General features: G+C 41.1%; 1 long non-coding RNA gene across 1 annotated transcript in view; it reads left to right on the forward strand.

Annotated features, from left to right (window-relative positions):
- The first annotated feature begins 1,199 nt into the window (after positions 1-1,199).
- Positions 1,200-9,728, forward strand: part of LOC118167235 — an 18,237-nt gene continuing 9,708 nt past the window's right edge. Inside the window, exons 1-2 of the long non-coding RNA XR_004751038.1 lie at positions 1,200-1,209; positions 4,028-4,031. This is a non-coding gene — a long non-coding RNA (uncharacterized LOC118167235). The remainder of the gene's footprint in view (positions 1,210-4,027; positions 4,032-9,728) is intronic.

Here is a 9,728-nt window from a genome sequence, read left to right on the forward strand (position 1 = left end):
CATCTCCTTAACCTGCCACAAAATCTTTTGAAATAATATTGACATCTGTGTCTGAAATAAAAGGAAGCCTCCTATCTGGTGCCCTTCCTTTGAGCATGAAGGAAGCTCTCTGTAAGAGGTAAGTCAGGACAAAAACATGTAGGATACTACACAAGGCCCAAGTGTCTGAGCCACACAGCGTGGAGGAGCAGTGTGTATGCAGGGCTGTGTGCCCTGCAAGGCAGGCACTGAGGGATGCAAGCAATGCCATGAATAGTGAAGGAACAGGAATGAGCCAGCTGATTAAACTGATAGGAGCCAAACAGTGAGGTGCGGCCTTTGATGGAAGTCAGAGGTCACCTCCATACAGTTCCCCAAGTCCCCAGGACACACAACCTTGCTGACCTAGTCACTAGATCAGACAAGAGGACTGAGACTTCATCGGCAAACAACAACCTAACAGATTTAGATAACTGATAGACTACTAAGCAAATGCTGTAAAAGGGAGTGAAGGAGAAGCAGCTTGTCAGGAAGGAAAGACTTAGGGAGAGATGGAAAGAAGTAAGAGAGAAATTACTTGTTCAGAAAACGTCTACTTGTGTGTCTGTATTTAACAGCAGTACTGGGATGCATGAGAAACTGAGGACAAACATTGACAAACATCAAGGTGTGTCAAAACTCCTTGAAATTGGTAAAGTCTGTATTCATTCTAATTCTTCATCTGCTAAAGAATTTATGGAATTTTAGGTATTTTTTTAAGCTGTCTGTGGGGTTTCAGTATTTACATACCATTTTAAAATGAATGAGGTATCAACCTAAAAATATAGTCAGCTACACTGTAGACATTCATGTACCCGTTTATCTTTATTTTGTAGGGCAGATTTGCTTTGCATATCACAGCATGGTGCAAAAAATGTCCAAATCTACCTTCAAGCAGTTGTTATACATATTAGCTCTGATTCCTAAAACAAGCTGTATTAGTATAGCACTGTGACAAGCTACTAAACTTCATCTGTTAGAATGGTTAGTTATTTTGGAACCAAAACAGCACTGGTGTGGCTACATTGGTATGACACTTACCATATCATAAACACTCCCTGATACATTAGTAGAATCAGAGTCTGTGCCTTCCCATGTGTTTGTGTAACAGGCAATTAAATATTCACCTGTTTGGGCTGGTTTTGATATGACTATGATAATAAACATACCTGATCTCAAAAGTTCACTATGGTCATGAAATGATAAATAAGCAATGACTTTTTTTTTCTTTTTTTTTTTTTTTTTTTTTTTTTTTTTTTACATTTTAGGAACCATCTGAGATATTTTACTGAGGCATATAGTGCATAAATAAAGGTGTCAAGGGCTGTAGCAGACATCTCAGAGTGCCTGAGTGATTCACATAAGGCTGGAAGATATGACACAGAGCCTGTGTGAGACCCATATCACATCCTTCCTCCTTGAAGAGGAAAGATGCCCTGTGTCACCTCAGGATGCTAGGAGTCTGTTTTGGGTAACCTAGTCACTGGGGCAGGAAGGTTGTTCAGTTGTTCAAGTCTTCATTTCACAATCACATTGTCAGCACAACAGTGAATAAAAAATCCACTCAGGTGGCATGAGCTACCTGCCTCTCCCCTTGTGAGCTGACTTGCTGCAAACCAGATGTGAACTGGAAGCCATTTAGACAGGTTTGGGTCCTGCTGAAAGGTAACGTAATGTTGAGAAGCAGTACTTTTCTGCTCGGGCACAGTTCTGAGCTAACACATCTAAATGGCTTCCAGAGCCCAGCTGGCTCACCAGCAAGTCTAGCTGGCAATTGTTTACACATGGCAAAGTTGTCAGACCCAAAGAGGATGTGTCAGGACTCTGCATCATGTGTCTATCAGACTTGTTCACCGGGTTTGCAAGGCAGCTTGTGATTGTGAGTGAGCCAGGATGAACTGGATGGGCAAAAGCTCATCTGGAGTTTGCAGGAGTCAGTAGCAGGAAAGTAGAATTTCTTATGCTTAAACTGAGAATAGTTGAAACAAATATGTGGAGTGAAAATGAATGGGATCCTTTTTACATTTGCTTTTTATAATGTAAGACACCCTGTAAGAGGAAAATTTGAAAAGTGTTCTGAGTGAAATTAAACTGTGCAGATGAGATACAGAAGTTACCCAGCACAGTCCTTCCATTCACCATCATAGATAAAGTAATTTTTTCAGAAGCTTATGTGGTTTGTTTAGTTAAACAAATTTCCTTAGAGACATGATTGACTATTTTTAAGCTGAACACTCACAGTAACAATTACCTGTGTTCTCAATGTCCATGAGCCTCAATAAACAGCCCGTGGATTTATGTCTTAGTGAGAACCAACCTATTAGTTTCAGCCATAAATCTCATGTGCCTTGTGTGCAAAGTGAATTTTAATAAAAATCATATAAGGAGCCAGACTTGCTAGGCAGGGTTTCACGTGGCTGCCAACATTTGAAAACAATTAATAGAGACCTTTTGGGGGAGGGTAAGTAGAACCAGGTCTTTAGCTCCTGTTGAAATACAGTGGACGCAGTGAACTTGCCTGAAGGACAGAACAGAGAGGAGTGACCCCCACCCCCCTGAGCAATAAAATAAATAAATAAATAAATGGAGGCCATCACTTAGAAATAAGGGCAAATGGAATGGAAAGGGTCATTCCTTTGAGTCTGCAATCTCATCCTCTCCAACACCCTGCTGCCAGCGAAAAGACAGTAAGTACCCTAAAATTAAACAGCAAAATAAAATAAATATACATCAATAAATATACATCTGTACTCCCTGTCTGAAAATAGGTTCTGGTCCCAAATGAACAGAAGTAGCATCTGTGTTCAGTTTCAAAACCCTTGCCTTAGGTGCTCCTTGTGCACTCCTCTTCTGAGTCTACAGAATGTATTATGTTGAACAGAGTCAAAAAAAAAAAAAAAAAAAAAGTCAAATCTGAGAGTCAGTGCTCATTTTTATTCTTCTGGTCATATAGTTTTATAAGCACATAGTTCAGACCTTGAAAAATAAATATGAAACTTTCAAAGAGAAAATGTTAGGTCCTGAGCTTCAGATGCTTTGTGCTGTCTCTGCAGCCCTGAAGGCTGAAAGGCTGATCCAGAGGGGAGGCTGGGGATTTCTGCAACACACAAGGAGCCTCCCAGGGTCTCAGTGTTATGTCTGCCCAGTCCATACATGACTAGCAGCTGGTGCAAATTAACCCAGCTCACAGGCTAGAATACCGTTACAATACACTGAGGAATGGACGTCTTATCACCAGGCTGGTAAAGGACCTGGGGATTGAAAGGTACCTTTCCTTCCCGTCCATTCATACCAAGTTTAACCAAATACAGCTGAGTACAGGTCCACTTTATTCCTAAAACCAATAAATATGTAGGCCTGGTCCAGGTAGGAAATGCTGGCAGTGATAAAGGGATAGCTACATTCTACCTGACTGCTCTTAAGAAAAACATGACATGTCTGTTTTGAGTTACAGAAAAGGTACCTACCAGTACCTATATATACTGTGCTGCTACTCACACACTCGTGTTTAAATTCAAGTTGGGATGTTTATAATAAAACTAATATTGTAATTACAGATGGAATCAATCCCTTTCCTTGGAACTTCTTGGTGGAAAAAAGTGATAGACACTGGTTTTATGGTCAATTTTCTTAAGCAGTCAAGTGTGGATCCCATTATCCACTACCATATATATGTATGTACATATTACACTGAAAACATTGAAGCTTGGGTAAATCATTCAGGAATAAAAAGATCAAATCTAAACAGGTTGAATTTGAGCCAGATATACCATGTCCAAACAAGAAGACCCAGGTCCAGCTAGCATGTCACTGGGACCTCAGTGCTGTGGGTATTGTCAGTCAGTCAAAAAGTGCCTTCCTTGGGTTCACACAATCCTTCTCAGAACACAGAAGGAAGGACCAAGCTATTTTCCTCCCCAGCTATCTCTTCTGCAATACTTTCCTATTCTTGCAGGAGTATGGTAGGGTATTTGATTAACTTTGTTAATCTCATGTAGTGGCAATGAAGATGTGTTCACATCTTAAAACAAAATAAAGATTAATTAGAAATATACAGAAAACCTGTACTCTTCCTTGGTCAGAAAGCACTAAATCCTGGTTTCTGCCTTCAGATATAGGTACACTGTGCTGATTATAGTTACTGCCAGCCAGGTATATGTAATTAAGCTCAGACTGGACTGAAATACTGCTTATGGCTAGACATGGGGGAGGCAGTGGGAGCAGAACTGTCAGGAGCACTAAGAGAGCTCGAGGAACAGGGTTGAGTATAGAATCCCACTCATGCCCTAGTCCAGGGTTTACTTAGGATCGTAACATATCCTTTAAGACTGTTAAAAGATTGATCCAAAACTGGGAGGTGTTTTTCCATCTACCTCTGTGGTCTTTTGTACCTGGGAGTCTTTTGCTATCTTGCAGTCAATGCTCAGGTATAAGCTGCAGTTTCAGCCTTCCTTTTCTTGCCTCTGGAGATCCTATGGAGATTGCTCAAATTACCCAAGAGAGTAGTGATAGTATATTGTTTTCTTGGACTTAACTTTGTGTAATTACACACGGGTAATCCTGGTTTATTTCTGTTATCCCTTAATTGAGCTGTAAGATTTTTTAAGCTTAAAAAAATGCCACAGGCTTTCTAAAGCCTCTAAATTAAAATGCAACAAAACAAAAAGAACCCTCCTCAGTTAATTCTATTGACCAAAAATCTGTCAAATTTCATTGTAGAAGTAGTTTTTGCATATATATTTTTTAAAAATTATGAAATCCCAAAGAGATCCTTCAAAACAATTATATGGATTTTTAAATTATTATTATTTATTTAATTTTATTTTCAACTGCCCTGGAGTGCTGTGTCTCTATTTTCTCACTCTCAGCCTAAGGTATGTTTTTATGAATAAAGTATCAAAACCCTGAAAACAGAGGTTAATAACAGCAATCTTGATAGATCTTTAGCTGCATGGGTGGGCGCAGCTCTGGCAATTGCTTCTTTAAAAGTCTCATTCATGCTATCGCTGCTGTAGCAGTGGCACCTGTTAGTGGTGCTGCTGCAGTCTCTCAGCATTTCCATTATAAACCTCTATTTTCATGAGTTCATTTCTTGGCTAATAAAAGTTTCCTCACAGCTGAAACCTGGCTGAAAGTGACTTTGCCTGGGAACAATTATTATTAATATTTTTTATATAAATTTCCCTTTAAAAATCTTTCTGTTATTTTTAAATTAAAAGCGAGAGAGGTTTACAGGGTTCAGATGCCTACACTGTGCATATACAAGTAGGTCTGGCATCCCTACTCACAGGTATATGCCAACTAGAATTAAGAGTTGTGACTGTCCTGTGGGTGATGCCAGCTAAAAAAAGGGTCATGACCAAGTGCAATCTGCATGGAAAGTCTGTGGCTCCTGTATACTTGCATGGCACTGGCCCCTAGCAAGAGTGCGCATCCTAGGCCAAGCTTTTTGGAAATAGGTATATACAGGAATTTCAGGTTAACTGAAAGAAGAGTACAACAGTGTAGAAGATCCCTCTTGGAAGTGAGTTGTGCCAAAAGTTGCTAGGGGAGTAAGTTAAAGCAACCTAAAGAACACAACCTCAGCATGTGGTGCCCATCAGGTGTGCCTGTGCTTTCGCTGGACACGTAGTATCAATTACAGACGAGGACAAAGTGCATCCTGCCTCCTTATCGTGCATTACTCAGGATTTGCTGAGCTGTTTTTCCCCTGCTGTTCCCACGTATCATTATCAGACACAGTTTCCAGCAGCACCCATCTCCCCACTGCACACTGCTTTCCTCTCCCCCCGCACCAAGTTTGGGTTGAATGTGCTGGTAGCAAAGCCCCCACACCCCATGTTTCTCGTGTCCTTGTTGAAGAAAGCTCTTCTCTTCTCCCCTTCCATAAAGCTGGTCAGGAGGACATCATCATATTCAGTCGGTGGTTCTAATGTAGATTGTCTGTTTGGGGAGACTGAATCTCCTACTGCTGTCCCAAATAATTCTGAGCTAGAGAAATACAGGGTGCTGAAACATTTACCTGTATTGACCGGCTATTCATTCTGGGCAGGAAGTGAAACATAAATTAGAAAATTCCTACAAATCCACAAGGGCAAGACCCCCACCAAGGAATTTTGGATGAACATACTTCACTGCAGCAGAAAATAGTCCCAGTTCAGAGTGGGGTATGCAAAGAAAATTTCCAACACTGCCTTCTCATTTTGTACAATCTCATAGCAGGATTTGGATAGTAAGCAGAACTTGTGATAATAAGAGAATTTTTCCTCTTCAAACAACGTAGAAAAAATCTTTTTTTTTTATTAAAAAATAAAAATAAAAAATAAAAAGAAACACATCAAGTGACTGAGAATCAAAGCAGAAGCTTTGAATTTTTGCAGCAGTGGTCATGAGCATTTTGGATGTAGTGTTTGAATTTGCACTTTTTCAGGTACGTAGATGCCAGGCATACCCTTCAGCTCTTCCCCTCCTTCTCCCATGCAAATCCATCTCTCCAGCTGGGCAGGGACATGGGCAGTCACAGGGCTCAGGCAGGGCTGGGAAGCAGTTCAGTGCACCATGCACATGCTGCAGCGAGATGTCCCTACCCTGGGGATCCTGGGCTGGGCATGTGCTGATGCTGGTCACCCAGCCTGCCAGCAGCATCCTAGCCGCTTGGCTTTTCCCTCTGTTGGTTTATGCCCAGATGGAACATAAGGAATGCCCATGGGGTTAAACTGCTCTGGTGAGAGGTGGAGTACCAATTCCAGACCCCTCGCTGAGGGTGGGTATTTGAATCAAGGTCTCAGACCAGAGTTAGCCCTCCCTGCCCAACTGGAGTTACCCTGCTTGCTCCTTAAGAAAGAGAGGCTGAATGGCTCTCTTAAGAGACAATAAGGATGCTTTTCCTTTTCCAGAAACTGGGACACCCAGCTTCCAGTCTTTCCTCAAATGCCAGACTAAGTGCCTACTCTCACACAGCTTAGCATCCTGGTCTCACAGCAGGAACCAAATTCCCCTGGCCCCCCTTCATGCCCAAGCTACTGACCTCCAGTACACTCCTTTCCTCTCTGTGCAGGTGTGAAGCTCACCTCTGTTCCTTTGCTTTTCTTGCCCACACTTGAAATGTTGTGAGTTAAATCCAGCCATTGAGTGAAGGCAGAAACTCAGCTTTTCAATTTTTCATCTCATCAAGGAAGAAGGTAGCTGCCATCTGCATTTATCAACCCATTTTCTTCCCCATTTCCTTTCCATCCCCATTCCCCATTCTCCGCAAAAGTGTGAAAGCAAAAAATACCAAGCAAAGCCTGCTCCAGCAGTCTGGCCTGAGCTCCAACATGCCCTCTCAAGTAAGTTCCTTCCTTGCCTTAGTTTCCCCATTGCTAACAGGAAGTTATGTGCATCATAGGAGAAATTGTAGTCTACATCCACAGAAATTTACTGATTTTTACTATCTGATAGTCCTGGTCTTCATGTGTATAAAACATAAATAGCACGTTACAGTTTTCTTAAAGGAAAGGGGCTGAACCCTACAAAGCTGCATAAGAGAAACAGCAGAATTCTATAAACTCTTTAGCAACCCGTATCCTCTTCACTTAACCCCAACACTTCTGGTGCAGCATTATGGATGTGGACTTTCCCAGAAGTGCCTCTGATTTACAGCTCAGCCTGTGGAAGAGGAGGAATCAGGCCCAGAGACTTCAGATGATGCTATTTTTAACCACCAACAATTAGATGTTATACAGTTAACTAACAACAGGGTGGAAAAAACTAAGAGGAATTGTAAATATATCCTAATAATTGTATTGCAGCATAGGATTTATAATTACTAAATGTGTGATAACTGCTTCCTAAATGCCCATGCTCTTTAAACAACCCAATTTATAATTTAAAAAGCTGACAACTCTTAAAGTGTTTTATTTTATCTTGTCTGAAATAATTGAAGAGTAAGTTATTGAAAACCTTTATTTTTCATTAGCCTTAAATTCAGCTACAATTAATGTGCCCAATTTGATTATAAACTGCACAAATTAAACAATAAAGAGCTGTCTAATGAGAAATTAATTATGAGGAACAGAAGAGGAGCTGGGCTGGATAAAAGCAATAAGTTATGGCCTATGGCAGGATGTGTCAGGTTTTAAAGGAGACAAAGGGCTTTTTCCTCAATGTGTGCCAGTGCTGATAGGGCTCATCACAGATCAGTAGATCCAGAAGCCATAACAGCGCGGTAATTGAAACTGCCAAAATCAATAGTGCTGACAACCTTAATTAAATTAAATATGTCTCTGATGAGCTCAAACAGCATGGCAGCGGACCACTTGACCCTTTCTGGGAGCCCCGCTTGATGGAGTGCAGCATGCAGCATGATGGATTTCACCCCCGAGGACTGCCGGAGCCCTTGCGCTCCTGGAGAAAATTGCTCTGAGAGGAATGGGCTCCCCAGCACAACTCTGTCTGTGGCTCCAAAGTAGAGCACAGACTTATTGGCTCGCTCCAGCTTCTGCTTCGCCTCTGAGGCACGGGGCTGCTTCGCTGAGCGCAGCACAGAGGAGTTTGCTATGCCCTCCACCAAGCAGAACTAACAGCTTTGTTTCCTAAACAGACAACTTCGATTGCATCTGGCTGGCTGTGAAGCATTTGTCACTGTCTTTTTATCGAAAGTGGTGTATCAGGTGACCAGTTTGGGATTAGATCTAATTCAGGCTGATTTTTTTTTTAATGTTCTGTCTTTTTAAAATAATAAGCAACTAGACAGGGATGTGTATTACCCTAGAATTATCTGAAAGATTGTCATGAGATTATGAGGGAAAACATGAGCTATAAATGTTCAGGAGACAAAGAAAAATTCCTGCTGCTGAAACCACAGGGCTAGAATCCCAACTCAGCTCTGTAGTCAGCGTTTGTTTTTCTCGCGAGGAAATTGCATGAGTAAATATTTTTGCAGAATGCTGTTCTCTTGACCATGTAGTGCTGACTTCCTAAACAACATGAAATAATTGCACCTCTAGGTTTTCAAAATGTTTATGTCAGCATTAGCAAACTGTTCCTTAGTTATAAGCCTGTCAAAGATCACAGGCTGAGATTATTGCAGTAGATTCCTTTCAAATGCTGAAGTTGTTGCTGTGACAACTGCAGGAGAGAAGAGATTGTCAGAGGTGGATAAACTGGGGGGGTTTCCATACCAAGAAGTTTTAAATGGTCCACCTCCCTGTTTAGGAAAATACCTCAGTTACGGCAAACACTCCCCAGCTAAGCACAAAGGTCTCAGAAAAGTAAAATGTAACTTTGCATCTAAGAGCACTAGGGTTTAAATCCTGCTGTTGAGCTTCATATATATAAATTAGACTAATCTCAAAGAAACGTGATCTAGATACTGTAATTCTGTTCCATGTATAACATTTTATGAAAGATACCTATTCAATATATTCCAAAGCATTGCTATCCTGCTAGGAGCTCATGAAGAAATTTATGATGCTGGAAAAATTATACAAAAGATGATGTCCTTGAATCATGAGCAGGCCCTCCCTCTTGGTGTGGTTTATTGCATTGCTAATTCAAATATGATTCTGTGTCAGGCAAGCTGTTTTATAGCAGCTTCTTTAACCCAGTCTTGGAAACTTTGTAATCCAGTGCATAAGAAAGCAGTTTGCAGGGTGTGGGAGGAATTTGGATTTCAAAAATGCTTGAGCCCAACTTTCCCTTCTTTTCCCTTTCCCTTTCCCTTTCCCTTT

The sequence above is a fragment of the Oxyura jamaicensis genome, chromosome 4 (assembly GCF_011077185.1).
Source record: "Oxyura jamaicensis isolate SHBP4307 breed ruddy duck chromosome 4, BPBGC_Ojam_1.0, whole genome shotgun sequence".
Classification (NCBI taxonomy): domain Eukaryota; kingdom Metazoa; phylum Chordata; class Aves; order Anseriformes; family Anatidae; genus Oxyura; species Oxyura jamaicensis.